The sequence below is a fragment of the Macaca mulatta genome, chromosome 20 (genome assembly GCF_049350105.2).
Source record: "Macaca mulatta isolate MMU2019108-1 chromosome 20, T2T-MMU8v2.0, whole genome shotgun sequence".
Lineage (NCBI taxonomy): Eukaryota > Metazoa > Chordata > Mammalia > Primates > Cercopithecidae > Macaca > Macaca mulatta.
In genome coordinates this window covers 70,112,836-70,128,757 of record NC_133425.1, presented here as the reverse complement: position 1 = coordinate 70,128,757, position 15,922 = coordinate 70,112,836, and the positions used below count along the sequence as shown (strand labels likewise).

Genomic DNA, 15,922 nt, shown 5'->3' with positions numbered 1-15,922 from the left:
TCTTGAACTCCTGGACTCAAGCGACCCACCTGCCTCAGCCTCCAACAGTGCTGGGATTAGAGGCATGAGCCATCATGCCTGGCCCTCAGAGTGACACTTTGTATGCTCCCCAAGCCAGCTTCATCACCCCCGTCAGAGACAGCAGCAGCAGCCAGGCAGTGCCCACTCCATAGGGATCTGGGTCCTGGCTCTCAGGACCATCCATCCACCTTCCAAGGCACCAGCACCCGCCTGGCAGTGCCGTCTCCTCGGAAGCCTGAGCTGCGGTTTCCCCAGACTCCCCTATCTATTCCTAGGTTCTAATAAGTCCACCTCTCCCTCTTGTTCTCCTGGTCCTTGGGGTGGGAGTTACTTCCTGAAGTTCCAATGTCTGTTTTTTGTCCTTTCCTCCAGTATTTGTTAATTCTCTCTATTACATTCTCTCTGTTAAGATAAATATTGTGGTTGCTGTTTTCCTGAATGAACCATGATTGATATGCTTACTAAACATTTCAAAGCTTCCTGGGGCTCAGTGGGGCCATGGATGGCTTCTGGAGGACTTCAGATCAAATGGGAGAGGCGAGGGCAAAGATCATAAGCAAAAAATGGAGAGGGTCAGTCTAGACTTGACTGGCTGGGAGAGAGAAGTCCCATGTGGACTGTGGGAGGCATCTGAAAGGATTACTATCTCTTAAGATTACTATCTCTTAGGATTATTATCTCTTAAGAGTTTTTTTCAACATCAAATCCTCTACAAGACCCGCAAACTCATCTTGTCCCTCCAGCCCCTTCCTAGGCAGCATCCGTTCAACCCCACCCCTTCACCTGTGGCAAGACCCTGTCTTGTCCTCATTTCTGCACACCTGTGTCACTGTTCATCTCCTCCCACCCTCAGGCCTCACAGGACTTATGGTCACCATATCAGACTAGGTTAGCTCAGTGCGGGGGCTGCTGGCACTTTCTTCGTTTGCTGCAACACTACTCCCTGGCACACCACCCAGTTACTTCTCTTGATTTGTCCCTGGGTTGCCACAAAGAACTTTCCTTCCAGCGGTTTCCTCATGCATTGCCCCAGGGTTTCTGCAGGCACCCTATCCGGGAATCCTGCTTGACCCAGATTTCAAGATCACCTGGAAGGCTCTGGCAGCCTCTTATTGTAACACCCACTTTCATCAGGGTGTCCACCAGACAAGTAAATATTTCCAATTCAGGTGGCAGAAGGGGAAATTGTCATTTAGGGTTCTGTTAATCCAGGATTATGTCCTCTTCTTTCTCACAGACGGCAGGAGCTTCACTCCTAAGCTCCAGAAGTGATGATGAAACATCTTTCAGTTATAGGCAGGGCTGAGTTTGTGGATGTGTGACCTGTGTCAATCACATAGGTCCCTGTGCTTGATTTAATGCTCTGCTGTCCCCATCTTGAAATTCTGAATCATTTTTGAAGAAAGGGTCCTGCAATTTCATTTTGCACTGGAATTATGTAACTGCAAATTACGTAGCTGATCCTAGATATAGGGTATGTGAAATCCCAGCAAAAGGCAATAGAGAACATTTGCATATTGAACTATGAACACAACTTGCCCCACATACTCTTTGCTCTAAACCCTGGGCTTCTGCTTGGGACAGGAAAATGCTGGGGGAGTACAGCTCCCTGGAGCTGGGTCACTATTAGACATGAGAGTCTCTGGTCCAGGCTCTAGGTAGGACAGCCAGGGCTGTCCCCATCATCTCCAGATTGAAGCATCATTTCTCCCCTACATCCAACTGCCTCCTCAACAATTGTGGGGGCCAGGCAGTAACAGGCAGAAGGGACAGAGCACAGGAACCAGGGCTCACCATGGACAATCAGCATCTGCCAATGGCTACGACTTCAAAGTCTAATCGATGTCTTGAATTCACATCTCAAAAGCTAAATTCGGGCACTCTCTCCATTTCTCACCACTTCCACTGTGGCCACCCTGGTCAAAGCTGCTGTTGTCTCTTGCCTGAATCATTTGCCATGGCATCCTGACTAGTCTCCCTCTTTCCATCTTTGCCCCCTTCAGTCCATTCTCAGCACAGCAGCCAGGCCATACTGTTAAAGCAACCATAATTGACCCCTTCTTTGAGAGCAAAAAGAAATGCTATTGATAATTACAATGGATAACAGGAGTAAGCCAGTACTGGCCCTGGCAAACCAGAACATGTGATCACCTTGATTAAAACTAAATCAGATTTCGTTCCTCCTCTGCTCAAAACCCTCTTTTAGTCTATTTTCTGTTGCTGTAACAGAATAACACAGAGTGGGTAATCTATAAACAAAAGAAGTGTATTTAGCTAACAATTCTGGAGGCTAAGAATTCCAAGGATGTGGTGCCAGCATCTGGTGAGAGCCTTTTACTTTCATCCTAACATGGCAGAGGGCATCGCATGGCAAGAGGGCAAAACAAAGCATGTGCAAGAGAGAGCTCACTTTGGCAACAAAGGCATTCTCATGATTACCCAGTCCCCTGACAGTGACAACATGAATCCATTCATGAGGGCAGAATCTTCATTAATTCATGAACCCATTCATGAGGGCACAGTTTCTAACACATGGACTTTTGGGAGACACATTCAAACACTAGTAACTCTATGCCAGGTCCACGTTTCACACAGCATAAAAGCCGAAGTTCTTATAAGAGGATGATTTTCCAGATTGGGTCTCCGGCCACCTCTCTGACCTCATTTACCCTTCACTCCGCCTCAGCTACATGGCTTCCTTCTGGAAGCATGCCAGGCCTATCCACCAGGGCTGCTGCACCAGCTGTTTCCTCTTCTTAAAGTTATTGCATATTTAAATAATAATGGGGCCAGGCGCAGTGGCTCTAGCCTGTAATCCCAGCACCTTGGGAGGCCAAGGCAGGTGGATCACCTGGGGTCAGGAGTTCGAGACTAGCCTGGCCAACATGGTGAAACCCCGTCTCTACTAAAAATGCAAAAATTAGCCAGGCGTGGTGGTGGGCGCCTATAATCCCAGGTACTCGGGAGGCTGAGGCATGAGAATCACTTGAACGTAGGAGGCGGAGGTTGCAGTGAGCTGAGATCACACTATTGCACTCCAGCCTGGGCAACAGAGTGAAATTTGGTTTCAAATAAAATAATGATGATAAATAAAAATAATAGGGTGGCAAAATTCATGAGGGTGGTGTTGACTGTTCTCAGAAATCAAAAACTGCTGAGACCAGCTCGGTCCGGGAGACCCTAACCCTGCAGCGCTAGAGGAATTAAAGACACACACACAGAAATACAGAGGTGTGAAGTGGGAAATCAGAGGTCTCACAGCCTTCAGAGCTGAGAACCCCAAAGAGAGATTTACCCACATATTTATTAACAGCAAACCAGCCATTAGCATTGTTTCTATAGATATTAAATTAACTAAAAGTATCCCTTATGAGAAACGAAGGGATAGGCCGAATTAAAGGAATAGATTGGGCTAGTTAACTGTAGCAGGAACATGCCCTTAAGGCACAGATCGCTCATGCTATTATTTGTGGCTTAAGAATGCCTTTAAGTGGTTTTCCGCCCTGGGCGGGCCAGGTGTTCCTTGCCCTCATTCCCATAAACCCACGAACTTCCAGCGTGGGCGTTAGGGCCATTATGAACATGTTACAGTGCTGCAGAGATTTAGTTCATGGCCAGTCTTGGGGCCAGTTTATGGCCAGATTTTGGGGGGGGTGCTGCTCCCAACATGTCTCCCTTCTCTGATTTGCAAATCGATAAAAGCAAGGGCAGCTTTGTCATGGTGAGCTACTTCTCACAGGAGTCAGGATCCACATCTGCAGACTATACAAAGACAAACAACATAGATTAAAAGCACAATCATCATTGAAATCATAGAGCTTCCAAGTGTTCTAACCATTTTAATGGGTTACTAGTTGCTAATTTGTCTGCAGCTTCTTTAGGCACTCCAGTTCCTGGCATTAAGGTCAGGTGTGCCTGGGATGCTTTAAATATTTGTTCTTTTAATTTTGCTATATCCAAAAACAAGTTTGTAGAGTGTCCTTCTAGAGGCTTTTTTATTCTTTTCCAAAATTTGATCTTATTAAGAGCATTTAATAGTTTCCACAAATCCTTATGTTTAGCTCCTAGAGCGGGCCATATCATTTGAGATTGAGGTGCCACTATACTGCCATGGTTCCAGAAAATAGGAACTTTTGCCGTACTTCTTATCATTTCTACCATCTGACTGTTTTGTTCAGATCATCTGAACATAGTGTGACCGTGGCACACAGACTGAGAGGTGCAATTCAAGCTAAACATCCTCTTAGGGGACCAATTAATAATGATTCCATAGGAATCGTTGCGCAGCACCTCTGCCTGTTCTGCAAAGCAATCTTCCTAAACAAGTATGTTCATTTTTTCTAACTGGGTCCAATCCTGTTTACAAATAGGTTTTTGAGGGCAGCATGCCTCAATTATACGAGCAGATTTATTATGGTAAATACTGAGATCAGAAAGCATGTGTAACTGTGTCATATAGTGATTGCATCCAGGCACTCTTACCAGCCCTTATTGAAGGAATACTCATGGCAGTGGTGATAACTGCTATTATAGCTACCATTACATTATTCATTGTGACTGGCTGTCCCGCTTTCCTCAGGTTTTCTTCTGCCATCTGTGACATCTTCTTGATCTGTCCCCAGGTGGGTGACTGTGTTCGACGGGTGTTGCTCGTGACAGTTGGGGTCCTCCTCAGTGTCAGTCTCGACATGGCTGCAACGGGGGGGTCCTTGGGATCTTCCCGGAGTCTCTCCCTTGGCATCTGGCTTGTGATAAGGTTTGAGATGTCTTGATGGTATCCAGATTGGCTGTTGATTTTGGCCTGGAGAAATACAAGCATAACCTCTACCCCAAGTTATTATTTCACCTATCTCCCAATTTTTTGTTGTTGGATCTCTCCATCAAATCAGTTGTTCTGTTTCTGTCTTTGCAGCTGGTTTCTGTAGATGCTGTTCAGCTGCTGATAACATCTGGTCTTTGGGCAGGCTCAAAAAATTTTAAATTAATAATGCTGGGTTCAGTTGCATCTGTGGGGTTCTATATTCTCTGTCTCCCTTCTGCTTTTGCAACTGCTGTTTTAGGGAGAGATTCATTCTTTCCACTGTGGCTTGTCCTTGAGAACTGTATGGGATACCACTAATGTGTTTAATATTCCACATAGAGAAAAATGTAGCTAGAGCTTGGCTAGTATAGCTGGGGCATTATCTGTTTTAACAGAAGCTGGAATGCCCATCACCGCAAAACACTGCGAAAGATGACATTTAACATAGGCAGAAGACTTTCCTGATTGGCAGGTAGCCCAGACAAAGTGAGACAAGGTGTCCACACATACATGTACATAAGCTAGTCTCCCAAACGAGGGAATATGTGTGACATCCATTTGCCAAAGAGAGTTAGGTTCCAGTCCTCGAGGATTAACTCCTCCTGTAAAAGATGAGGAACATAACATTTGGCAAGTTGGGCATCGCTGGATAATAGCTTTAGCTTCTTTCCAGGCAATGCTGTATCTGCGTTTGAGAACAGAAGCATTAACATGGGTCAAATTGTGAAAGTGTCTAGCATTAGATATTGCATTAGCAACTAGGTGATCGGCCATTTGATTCCCTTCAGTCAAAGGTCCTGGAAGAGGTGTATGAGCTCTAATGTGAGTGATGTAAAAAGGATGCATTTTACTCCTAACTGCTGTTTGCAATTGGGTAAATAAAGTCATCAGTTGTTCATCTGTATAAAATTGTAACTGAGCATTTTCATTTAACTGTGTGGAATGAACCACGTATGAAGAATCAGAAATCACATTAATAGGCATATCAAAAGCAGTCAATACCTCAATTACAGATTCAAGCTCCGTTTTTTGAGCTGAAGTATAGGACATCCGGAAAACTTTCCTTTTTCATCCAGAATAAGAAGCTTTACCCTTACTAGAACGATCTGTAAGACAATGAAAACGCTTAGCAGGCTGCAGGTTGTTTACTGCAAGAATTGTAAATGCAAACTGTTCACAGTCTTGCTCAGCTAAAGGGATAGTAAAGAAACAGTCTTTTAAATCTATGACTATTAAAGGCCAATTTTTTGGAATTGTAGCAGGAGAAGACAATCCTGGCTGTACTGCTCCCATAGGTTGTATAACTGAGCTGATGGCTCTTAAGTCAGTTAACATTCTCCATTTTCCTGATTTTTTCTTAATTATGAAAACTGGAGAATTCCAAGGAGAAAATGTTGGAGCTATGTGCCCATTTTCTAATTGTTCAGTAACTAATTTCTCTAAAGTCTCCAGTTTTTCTTTACTTAGCGGCCATTGTTCTATCCAAATTGGCTTATCTGTTAACCCTTTTAAAGGTATAGGTTCTGGAGGCTTAACAATGGCCGCCATCAAAAATTATTTCTTAATCTTTGGCGGGAACTTTGTTTTTCCACTTGAAGAGGTTCTTTTAAACCTTGCAAACTTTTTTCTAGTCCCATACCAGGGACATACCCCATTTCAAGCATCGTATGTTGACTTTGAGGGCTATCTAATTGTTCTGGAATTAGAACTTGTGCTCCCCATTGTTGTAATAAATCTCTTCCCCATAAATTTATAGGTACAGAAGTTATAATTGGTTGAATAGTCCCAGATTGTCCATCGGGCCCTTTACAATGCAAAATATAACTACTTTGAAATACTTCAGAGGCTTTACCAACTCCAACTATGTTAAATTGAGCAGGTTGAATTGGCCACGTGGACGGCCAGTGCTGTAGAGAAATGATTGAAATGTCCACTCTGTATCTACCAAACCTTTAAATTTCTTTCATTGAATAGTTATTTAACAGATAGGATGTTTATCAGTAATTTGATTTACCCAATAAGCTGCTTTGCCTTGTTTATTTGTGCTTCCAAATCCTCCTGTTCGTTTAATTTCACTTTTTCCCATTCTCACATACGGCACAATCAGGAGCTGTGCTATGCGCTCTCCTGGCTCTGCTTTCCAGGGAACAGAAGTAGATGTAACAATCTGAATTTCCCCATTATAATCTGAATCAATGACTCCTGTATGTATTTGTATGCCTTTTAAACTTACACTAGACCTTCCTAAAAGTAATCCTATTGTCCCTGCTGGGAAGGGTCCACAGACTCCTGTTGGGACCTTTTGCAGGGGTTCTCCAGGCAGAAGGCTCACAGCTTTTGTGCAGCATAAATCTACTGTGGCACTGCCGGCTGTGGCGGGGGACAGACATTGTACAGGGGTGAGGGAATGGCCTGAGCTGGAAATGCCTCGGTTTAGAATTGGGCCCGGATGGGCCCCTCATGGCATTTCCCGAAATTGGGTTCCCTTCTTTGTTAAACTTAGAGTGACACTGACTAGCCCAATGTTTTCCTTTTTTACATTTTGGACATATTTCAGGCTCAACAGTTTTCTCTTTTCCCCTATCTGGTGGTCTGACTCGCTAATTTTTTCTACATTCTTTTTTAGTATGACCATGCTTCCCACAGTTAAAACAAGCTCCAGGAAATGGAGTATTTCCGTTATCCACTCTCAGTCCTGCCATTGCCTGTGCCAACAAAATAACTTTATGCAGATTACCTCCAATACCATCACAGGCCTTGACATAATTAACTAAATGTGCTTTCCCTCTGATAGGTCACAGAGCGGCCTGGCAATCGGGATTAGCATTGTCGAAAGCTAATAACTGCAACACTATATCCTGAGCAGCCAAATCTGCAATCATCTTTTTAAAGGACTTCTGTAACTGAGCTGTAAAATTAATGTATGGTTCTCTTGGTCCCTGTTTTATAGCACTAAAGGAAGGGTATTGTTCTCCACCTGAAGTGATTTTTTCCCAAGCTTTAATGCACACTCCTCTAAGCCGTTGTATGGCATCATCCTGCATGACCACTTGTGTATCTAAACCAGCCCAGCCGCCAACCCCCAAAAGTTGGTCTGCAGTTATATTAATTTGAGGTTGGGCCTGGGCATTGGGAGCAGCCCGAATGGCAGCTTCATCTGCCTACCAAGTTTTAAATTGTAAGAACTGAGCAGGAGTTAGATAAGCTCAAGTAAGAACGTCCCAGTCAGTAGGACTCATCCAACAGGAAACAGTAACATTCTTTAACAGTCCCATTACAAAAGGAGAACTTGGTCCATACTCATTTATAGCTTGTTTTAATTCTTTGAGTAATTTAAAAGGAAAAGGCTCAAAAGTAGCTGTAATATTTCCCTGTTGATCTGGGGAGTGTATTCTAGCAGGGTACATTAGTGTATAGCCAAGCCTCTATATCACCCTCTTGTCTAGCTTGCTGAATTCCTGCCTGAATAGACCTAAGAGCGGTTGCTTGAGGCGCTGCTCAAACAGTCACTGGGTCAACTACTTTTTCTCCCATTGTCCTCTGGAAAAGAAAGATCTGGGGGGTCATTTTCTTCAAAATAATAAGGAGGGGGTGCAGAAGGGTAGGGATGAACTTCTCCTTCCTTTGCCACTTTAGCTTTAGCTAGTAAATAAACATGCTCTGTAACCTCTTCTGTTACTTCGCTATACTCTTGTTCCTCCTCATTATCAGTGTGAAAAAGTTCCAAGGTGAAACGAATCAGACCCCATACCTGTCCCATTGTTACCCTGATGCTTCCAAGCTCCCCTTCTTACTCACCACGGGGATTGCTTTAAGAGTACTCGGGTGTCCTCCAGCTAGTTTTCTGTTCCAACTGTTGCTCTGGTGACCCTTTGACCTGGATTCGAGCCCCCACGATGGACGTCACTTGCTGAGACCAGCTCAGTCGGGGAGACCCTAACCCAGTGGCGCTAGAGGAATTAAAGACACACACACAGAAATATAGAGGTGTGAAGTGGGAAGTCAGGGGTCTCACAGTCTTCAGAGCTGAGAGCCCAAAACAGAGATTTACCCACATATTAACAGCAAACCAGTCATTAACATTGTTTCTATAGGTATTAAATTAACTAAAAGTATCCCTTATGGGAAACAAAGGGATGGGCGGAATTAAAGGAATAGGTCAGGCTAGGTAACTGCAGCAGGAACACGCCCTTAAGACACAGATCGCTTATGCTATTGTTTGTGGCTTAAGAATGCCTTTAAGCGGTTTTCTACCCTGGTGGGCCAGGTTTTCCTTGCCCTCATTCTTGTAAACCCACAATCTTCCAGTGCGGGCATTAGGGCCATTATGAACATGTTACAATGCTGCAGAGATTTTGTTTATAGCCAGTCTTGGGGTCAGTTTATGGCCAGATTTTGGGGGGCTTGCTCCCAACCAAAAGCAATGTCCATCTGGGCATGGTGGCTCACACCTGCAATCCCAGTACTGTCAGAGGCTAATGTGGGAGAATTGCTTGAGGCTGGGAGTTTGAGACCAGGCTGGGCAACTTAGCAGGACTTCATCTCTATATTTATATAAAACGAAAAAAAGCAAGGCCTTTACATGTGACCTGAGTGAATGGTTCCCACCATGCCTCCTCTTCTCAGGGGAAGAGGGAAATGCTCTTCCCCTGAGATCTTCATGGCTCCTCCAAGTCTCAGCTCGTGTCACTTTCTTGGGGAGGCTTACCTGTCCCCTCCCAATTGTCCCCCAGGCTGAAATGGGGAAATGGGTATGGAGTGTGGATCTTTAGCTCTGACCTGAATGACTAGGAGATGCTAGGTGCCGACTCCCTTCTCTGTCTCAGTGTCTGGAGGCTGAACAATTGAGCCTGGATGATATCTCAGCCCCCTCCCAGTCCCCACTTACCCTAGGATCATGCATGCCCTGTACTGCTCATAGGTCCTGACGGTCAAGGCAGAGAGTGGATACTGAGGAGGCCCTGAGCACTAAAGCTGGGGCAAAACAGGAAATGGACAGGGAAGTCTGTTGTGCTCAGTTTAAATTTCTTTCATCTTGCCTCGATTTTCACGAAGAGATTTTTTTTTGTTGTCGTTGTTGTTGTTTTTTCTATTTCTTTTTTTTTTTCACCCTGACTGGAAACTGCCAGACACTAAAGGTTTCTTAACTGTGGCCATAGAGTTTATGGGGTCCCTGAACTTGCAAAGGAAAATAATTACATCGTTATTCTCACCCACCTCTAAGTGATACTTGGGATTTTCTTCAATTATAAAGCAGGCAGCAAATAAACCATAGTGGTATTAGCAGTGCCAATAGAAATGGAAGGTATGTTCATGTCATATTACAGTCATTACAGTGATCTGGAAAAGTCACTTGTGCTCAGTTTTTCCAAATTCCTAGATCTTTTTATTTATTCCTATCTAGTTCATGAATTTCAAAAGATTATTCTGAGAGGAGCGCCACAGCCTAACCAGGCTTTGTACAAAGTAAGGTTAAGAATCTCCATTAGGGGTTATTTTCATTTCCTTGTGGCTCAAGCAGCTCTGAGATTTGGTTTTGAAGGGGGCTGAGACTGACTTTGCCAAGCCCTGCCCCAGGTGTGCAGGGACCCCAGGGCGGGGGGCCACGAGAGGGCAGGCGTGTCCCAGCCTGTTCCAGCTGCTTGGGCTGCAAGGGGCCACGCTGCTCCCGCTCATACTGGGAGCATGCGTCCACCACCTAGTGGTGAAGCACGGCGCTGCACTCCGCATCCTTGGCCAGGCCCATGCCTGGCCCAGGTGTCACCCAGCCCAGGTGTCACCCAGCCCAGGTGTCACAGCGGGCTGCTGTTCCTGTGCCCTCACTCCAACACCTGCTCCCAAGCCCCCCCAAACTGAGGAACATTGGTAGAGCCCCAAATTTAAATGTCCTCCTCTGCAAGCCCCTTTGGCTTTGGGCATACATGGCCAGGATTACTTGGGGGGAACTATTCGCCCATGTCATGTATAGGAGTGTTCCTTTTTTTTTTCTTTTAATATAAATATAGAGATGGAGTCCCGCTGTGTTACCCAAGCTGCTCTCAAACTCCCGGCCTCAAGCGATCCTCCCACCTCAGCCTCTCAAAGTGCCGGGATTGCAGACGTGAGCCACTGCACCCAGCTGGGCCTTGCCTTTGATTTCTGAGCACAGTTAACACCACCCTCATGAATTTTGCAACACCGTTATTATTTAAATATGCAATTACTTTCCTTAAAGGACTTACTTTTAACCAAAATTAATGTATATAAAATGAAAAGTTTACATCCCTATCACAAATGGAAAACCCAGTATACTTTGCCACAAATAAAAGGTAACTATAAAGACAAATACAACAAAGACAAAACAATTGTTACTGCTAATCAATTCCAGCTAGGCTTAAAGACTTAGTAGCATCAAACAAAGACTTTCTGTTTGACATGATTGGAATGACTTGGGGAAAAAAAGGAAAAGGGGATGGCTTTTTAAAACTTTGGCATTCAAAGTTATTACAGGAAGATCATCCCACCATTTAGAGAATGCTGAGGGAGACGAGGCTGAGTCCTTGGTGGCTTCTCAGTACTCAACAACTGCACATCGGGAGGCTAGCAATGCAGGCCAGGCCCTGGGGTAGGTGTTCTGGATGCTGGAGGGATGGGTTATTCATAGGCTCTACTATCAGTGGGCGTTTTGGAGGACTTCTCCTTTCCTCTAAGTAGATCTGGAGATTCCCCTTCCTCAGCTTCAGTTGGGAGGCCACTTGGTGCACCCCCTGCATACGTGGCAGATTATTTTTGTAGTTGGGCTCAGGGAAGCTACAGAGCTGGGTGTGGCAGCAGATAGAAGGAGCAAAGCCATGATCCTGGCTGGGTACTGGGCATCCTGCCCACAAGTTCATTGTGTGGCCAAGATCTTTCCTCAGCGGGCTCCTGCTTGAGGTCTGGGCCAGGATTTGGCCCTCAGGGTTATATGTTGCTCTGGTTAAGACTTACCCATAGGATTCCCAAAGGACAGAAAGAATTTGAATACAGATATGGTAGCTTAGAGGGCAAGCCAAGATAATAAGTGAGAATGCGAGCATGTGTGTGTGTGTTGAGAACTACAGAACACTTCCCACATAATAACTTTGTACAAACCTCTGCACTAAATAATGCAGAGCATCTAAGTGAAATACTAGCATGGCTTCTAACAGCATAATGCTGTGTCCCTAGGATGTTACTAGAGATAAAGAAGGACATTTTGTAATATAAATGGGTCAGTCCACAATCTACACACATGTCAAAATATATTGTACACTGTGAATCCCAAATATCTGAGACAGGTCTCAGTTACTTTGGGAAGTTTATTTTGCCAAGGTTGAGGACATGCACCCATTACACAGCCTCAGGAGATCCTGACATGTGCCCAAGGCGATCAGGGGACAGCTTGGTTTTATACATTTTAGAGAGACATGAGACATCAATCAGTATATGTAAGATAAACATTAGTTCCTCCCAAAAAGGCGGGACAACTCAAAGCAAGGAGGGGGCTTCCAGGTCACAGGTAGGTGAGAGACAAATGGTTGCATTCTTTTGAGTTTCTGACTAGCCTCTCCAAAGGAGGCAATCAGATACGCATTTATCTCAGTGAGCAGAGGCGTGACTTTGAATAGAGTGGGAGGCAGGTTTGCCCTAAGTAGTTCCCAGCTTAACTTTTCCCTTTAGCTTAGTGATTTTGGGGTCATAAGATTTATTTCCCTTTTACATTTCCCCCCTTTTGTTTTTAAAATCTTTTGGAGAAAGCATTTTTGGAAGAAAATGAGTCTCTGGTCTCAGGTTTCATCTGCTCTCTCAGAACAGCTTAGACAGATAAGTTCCAAGTTATTAGGAAAGCTCATTTTTAGCAGGTTGTGAAGTCTAATGTCGTATGAAGAGAAAATAGGAGGAAGAAGGAAGAGAAACAACAACAAACGAAAGAACAATCCTGCAAAATTGATATACGCCACCTTACTCTGAAGTCCATACATCAGTAGGCAGGTATAAAAGTGGCTTATGTATGTCAAAGGATGCTGTTATTTTCTTCCGAAGTTTAAGTTGTCTAGTTTCAGTTTGCAGGCCTTTAAGAAAGCACAGCTTAGTTTCCAGTGATTTCAAATTAGGAAAAATGGGGGGAAAAGGAAAAGAAAGAAAAAAATGAAAACATTATTTTGGAGATTTGTAGCCAGGAAAGATTAGAATTCAGTCTAGATAGCAGAAAATAATAAAAACAGAAAAACATGTTGCCTAGGCTGGTCTCAAACTCCTGGCTTCCAGTGATCCTCCCACCTCAGACTCCCAAAGTGCTAGGATTACAACTATGTCACTGTACCCAGCCGAAATTTACACTTAATGTGGTTATTGATATGGTTAGGTTTAGACTTACCATTTTGCTCCTTGTTTTCTATTTGTCCTATTTGCTTGTTGTTCTCGTTTTGTTATTTTACTGACTTTTTTTGGATTGAGTGTTTTGTTTTTTGTTTTTGAGACAGTCTCACTCTTACCCAGGCTGGAGTACAGTGGTACCATCTTGACTCACTGCAACCTCTGCCTCCCAGGTTCAAGTGATCCTCCCACCTCAGCCTCCCAAATAGCTGGGATTAGAGGCATGCACTACCACGCCTGGCTAATTTTTGTATTTTTAGTAGAGACGAGGTTCCACCATGTTGGCCAGGCTGGTCTTAAACATCTGACCTCAAATAATCCATCCGCCTTGGCCTCCCAAAGTGCTGAAATTACAAGCGTGAGTCATCACACCTAGCTAATTGTTTTTTATGGTTCCACCTATCCCATTTTTAAGCTTATTAGCTATAACTCTTCATTTTGTTATTTTAGTGGTTGCTTTACAATTTGCGGAATACATATTTAACTGTCTACTTTCTTTTTTTTTTTTTTTTTTGTTGTTTGTTTGTTTGTTTTTGAGACGGAGTCTTGCTCTGTCGCCCAGGCTGGAGTGCAGTGGCCGGATCTCAGCTCACTGCAAGCTCCGCCTCCTGGGTTCACGCCATTCTCCTGCCTCAGCCTCCCGAGTAGCTGGGACTACAGGCGCTCGCCACCTCACCCGGCTAGGTTTTTTGTGTTTTTTAGTAGAGACGGGGTTTCACAGTGTTAGCCAGGATGGTCTCGATCTCCTGACCTCGTGATCTACCCGTCTCGGCCTCCCAAAGTGCTGGGATTACAGGCTTGAGCCACCGCGCCCGGCCTTAACTGTCTACTTTCTTTTTTTTTTTTTTTTTTTTTTTTTGAGACGGAGTCTCGCTCTGTCGCCCAGGCTGGAGTGCAGTGGCCGGATCTCAGCTCACTGCAAGCTCCGCCTCCCGGGTTCACGCCATTCTCCTGCCTCAGCCTCCCGAGTAGCTGGGACTACAGGCGCCCGCCACCTCGCCCGGCTAGTTTTTTTGTGTTTTTTAGTAGAGACGGGGTTTCACCGTGTTAGCCAGGATGGTCTCGATCTCCTGACCTCGTGATCCACCCGTCTCGGCCTCCCAAAGTGCTGGGATTACAGGCTTGAGCCACCGCGCCCAGCCAACTGTCTACTTTCAAGTGATATTATGAACCTTCACATATACTATGAGAACCGTACAATAGTATCTTTCTATTTCTCCTCTTCCTGCCTTTGTAACATTCATTTTATCATATATTTTACTTATATATATGTTATAATCCCCAACATACATTGCTATTTTTCTTGTATGACAATATTTTAAAAATACATTTAAATAATAATAACTTTTTAAAATTTTCCAACATAGTTATCATGTCTGGTGTTCATTTCTTTAAATAGATCAGTATTACCATATGGTATCATTTGTCTTCTGTCTGAAAGACTTCATTTCTTATAGTATATGTCTTCTATAAGTGTATTCCTTCAGTTTTTGTATGTCTGAAAAGGTCTTTGTTTTACTCGCTTTTGTTCTCTAAATATATCTTCACTGAGTATGAATTCTAGGTTGATAAGCTTTATCCTTTTAGTACTTTAAATATGTTGCTCCATTGTCTTCTGGCTTCCATTGTTTTCAATGAGCAATCTGTTGTCATCCTTATCTTTGTTTTTTAGAGAAGGGTCCCCAACCCCTGGGCTGCAGACCGGTACTGGTCTGTGGCCTGTTAGGAGCCAGGCCACACAGCAGGAGATGAGTGGGTGAGCGAGCATTACTTCCTGAGCTCCTCCTTCCGTCAGATCAGTGGCAGCATTAGATTCTCATGGGAGCTTGAACCCTATTGTGAAATGTGCATGTGAGGGATCTAAGTGGCACACTCCTTGTGAGAATCTAGCTGGTGCCTGTTGATCTGAGGTGGAACAGTTTCATTCCAAAACCATCCTTCTAACTCCTGTCCATGGAAAAATTGTCTTCCACAAAACCAGTCCCTGGTGCCAAAAAGGTTGGGGACTGCTGCTTTAGTATGTGATGGGTTCCCCTGCCCATTCCCCTCCCCAGCTACTTTTAGGATATTTCGCATTATTCCCAGTTTTAAGCAATGTGCCTATAATGTTCTTTAATATAATTTTCTTCATGCCCCTTGTGCTTGGGGTTTGTTGAAATTCTTGGGTCTGGGAATATATAGTTTTCATCATATTTGGAAAACTATCAGACTTTATATCCTCAAATATTTTTGTTTCCCTCCCTCCCTCTGGGATTTCAATTACACATATATTAGCCTGCTAGAATTTGTCTCACAGCTCACTGACACTCTGTTGATTTTGTTTCTGTCTTCTTTCTCTTTGTATTTCATTTTAGATAATTTCTATTGCTATAGCTTCATAGTGAAGCATATATCTTCAGTGAACACTGCTTTTTTCTTCTGCAATTTCTAAACAGTCCTTCGTCCTCTCCAGTGTATTTGTCATCTCAGACGTTGTAGATTTCCTCTCAGAAGTTTGATTTGGATTTTTTTTCTGTATTCAGTACATCTACTTAAGACGTTGTCTTTCTTCTAGTTTCTTGAGCATATAAGAACACTTACAATAACTGTTTTAACACTCTTTTCTACTGATTCTATCAGCTTTGTCATTTGTCATTTGTGGGACAGTTTGTAATTTTTCTCATAATTATTTACCAATATCCTGTTAAAATACTTCCAAAGAGGAAGTATTTTTCTGCTTCTTTTTCC

The 15,922-nt window shown here is 43.8% G+C and overlaps 1 long non-coding RNA gene across 2 annotated transcripts in view; it reads right to left on the bottom strand.

The window, feature by feature from the left end:
- Positions 1-3,247: 3,247 nt before the first annotated feature.
- Positions 3,248-15,922, bottom strand: part of LOC114674277 (uncharacterized) — a 33,375-nt gene continuing 20,700 nt past the window's right edge. For both annotated transcript variants that reach the window (XR_013411213.1, XR_013411214.1), the window contains 4 exons: positions 8,621-8,772; positions 5,825-5,928; positions 4,504-4,822; positions 3,248-3,783 (listed from right to left, as the gene is read on the bottom strand). This is a non-coding gene — a long non-coding RNA (uncharacterized LOC114674277). The remainder of the gene's footprint in view (positions 3,784-4,503; positions 4,823-5,824; positions 5,929-8,620; positions 8,773-15,922) is intronic.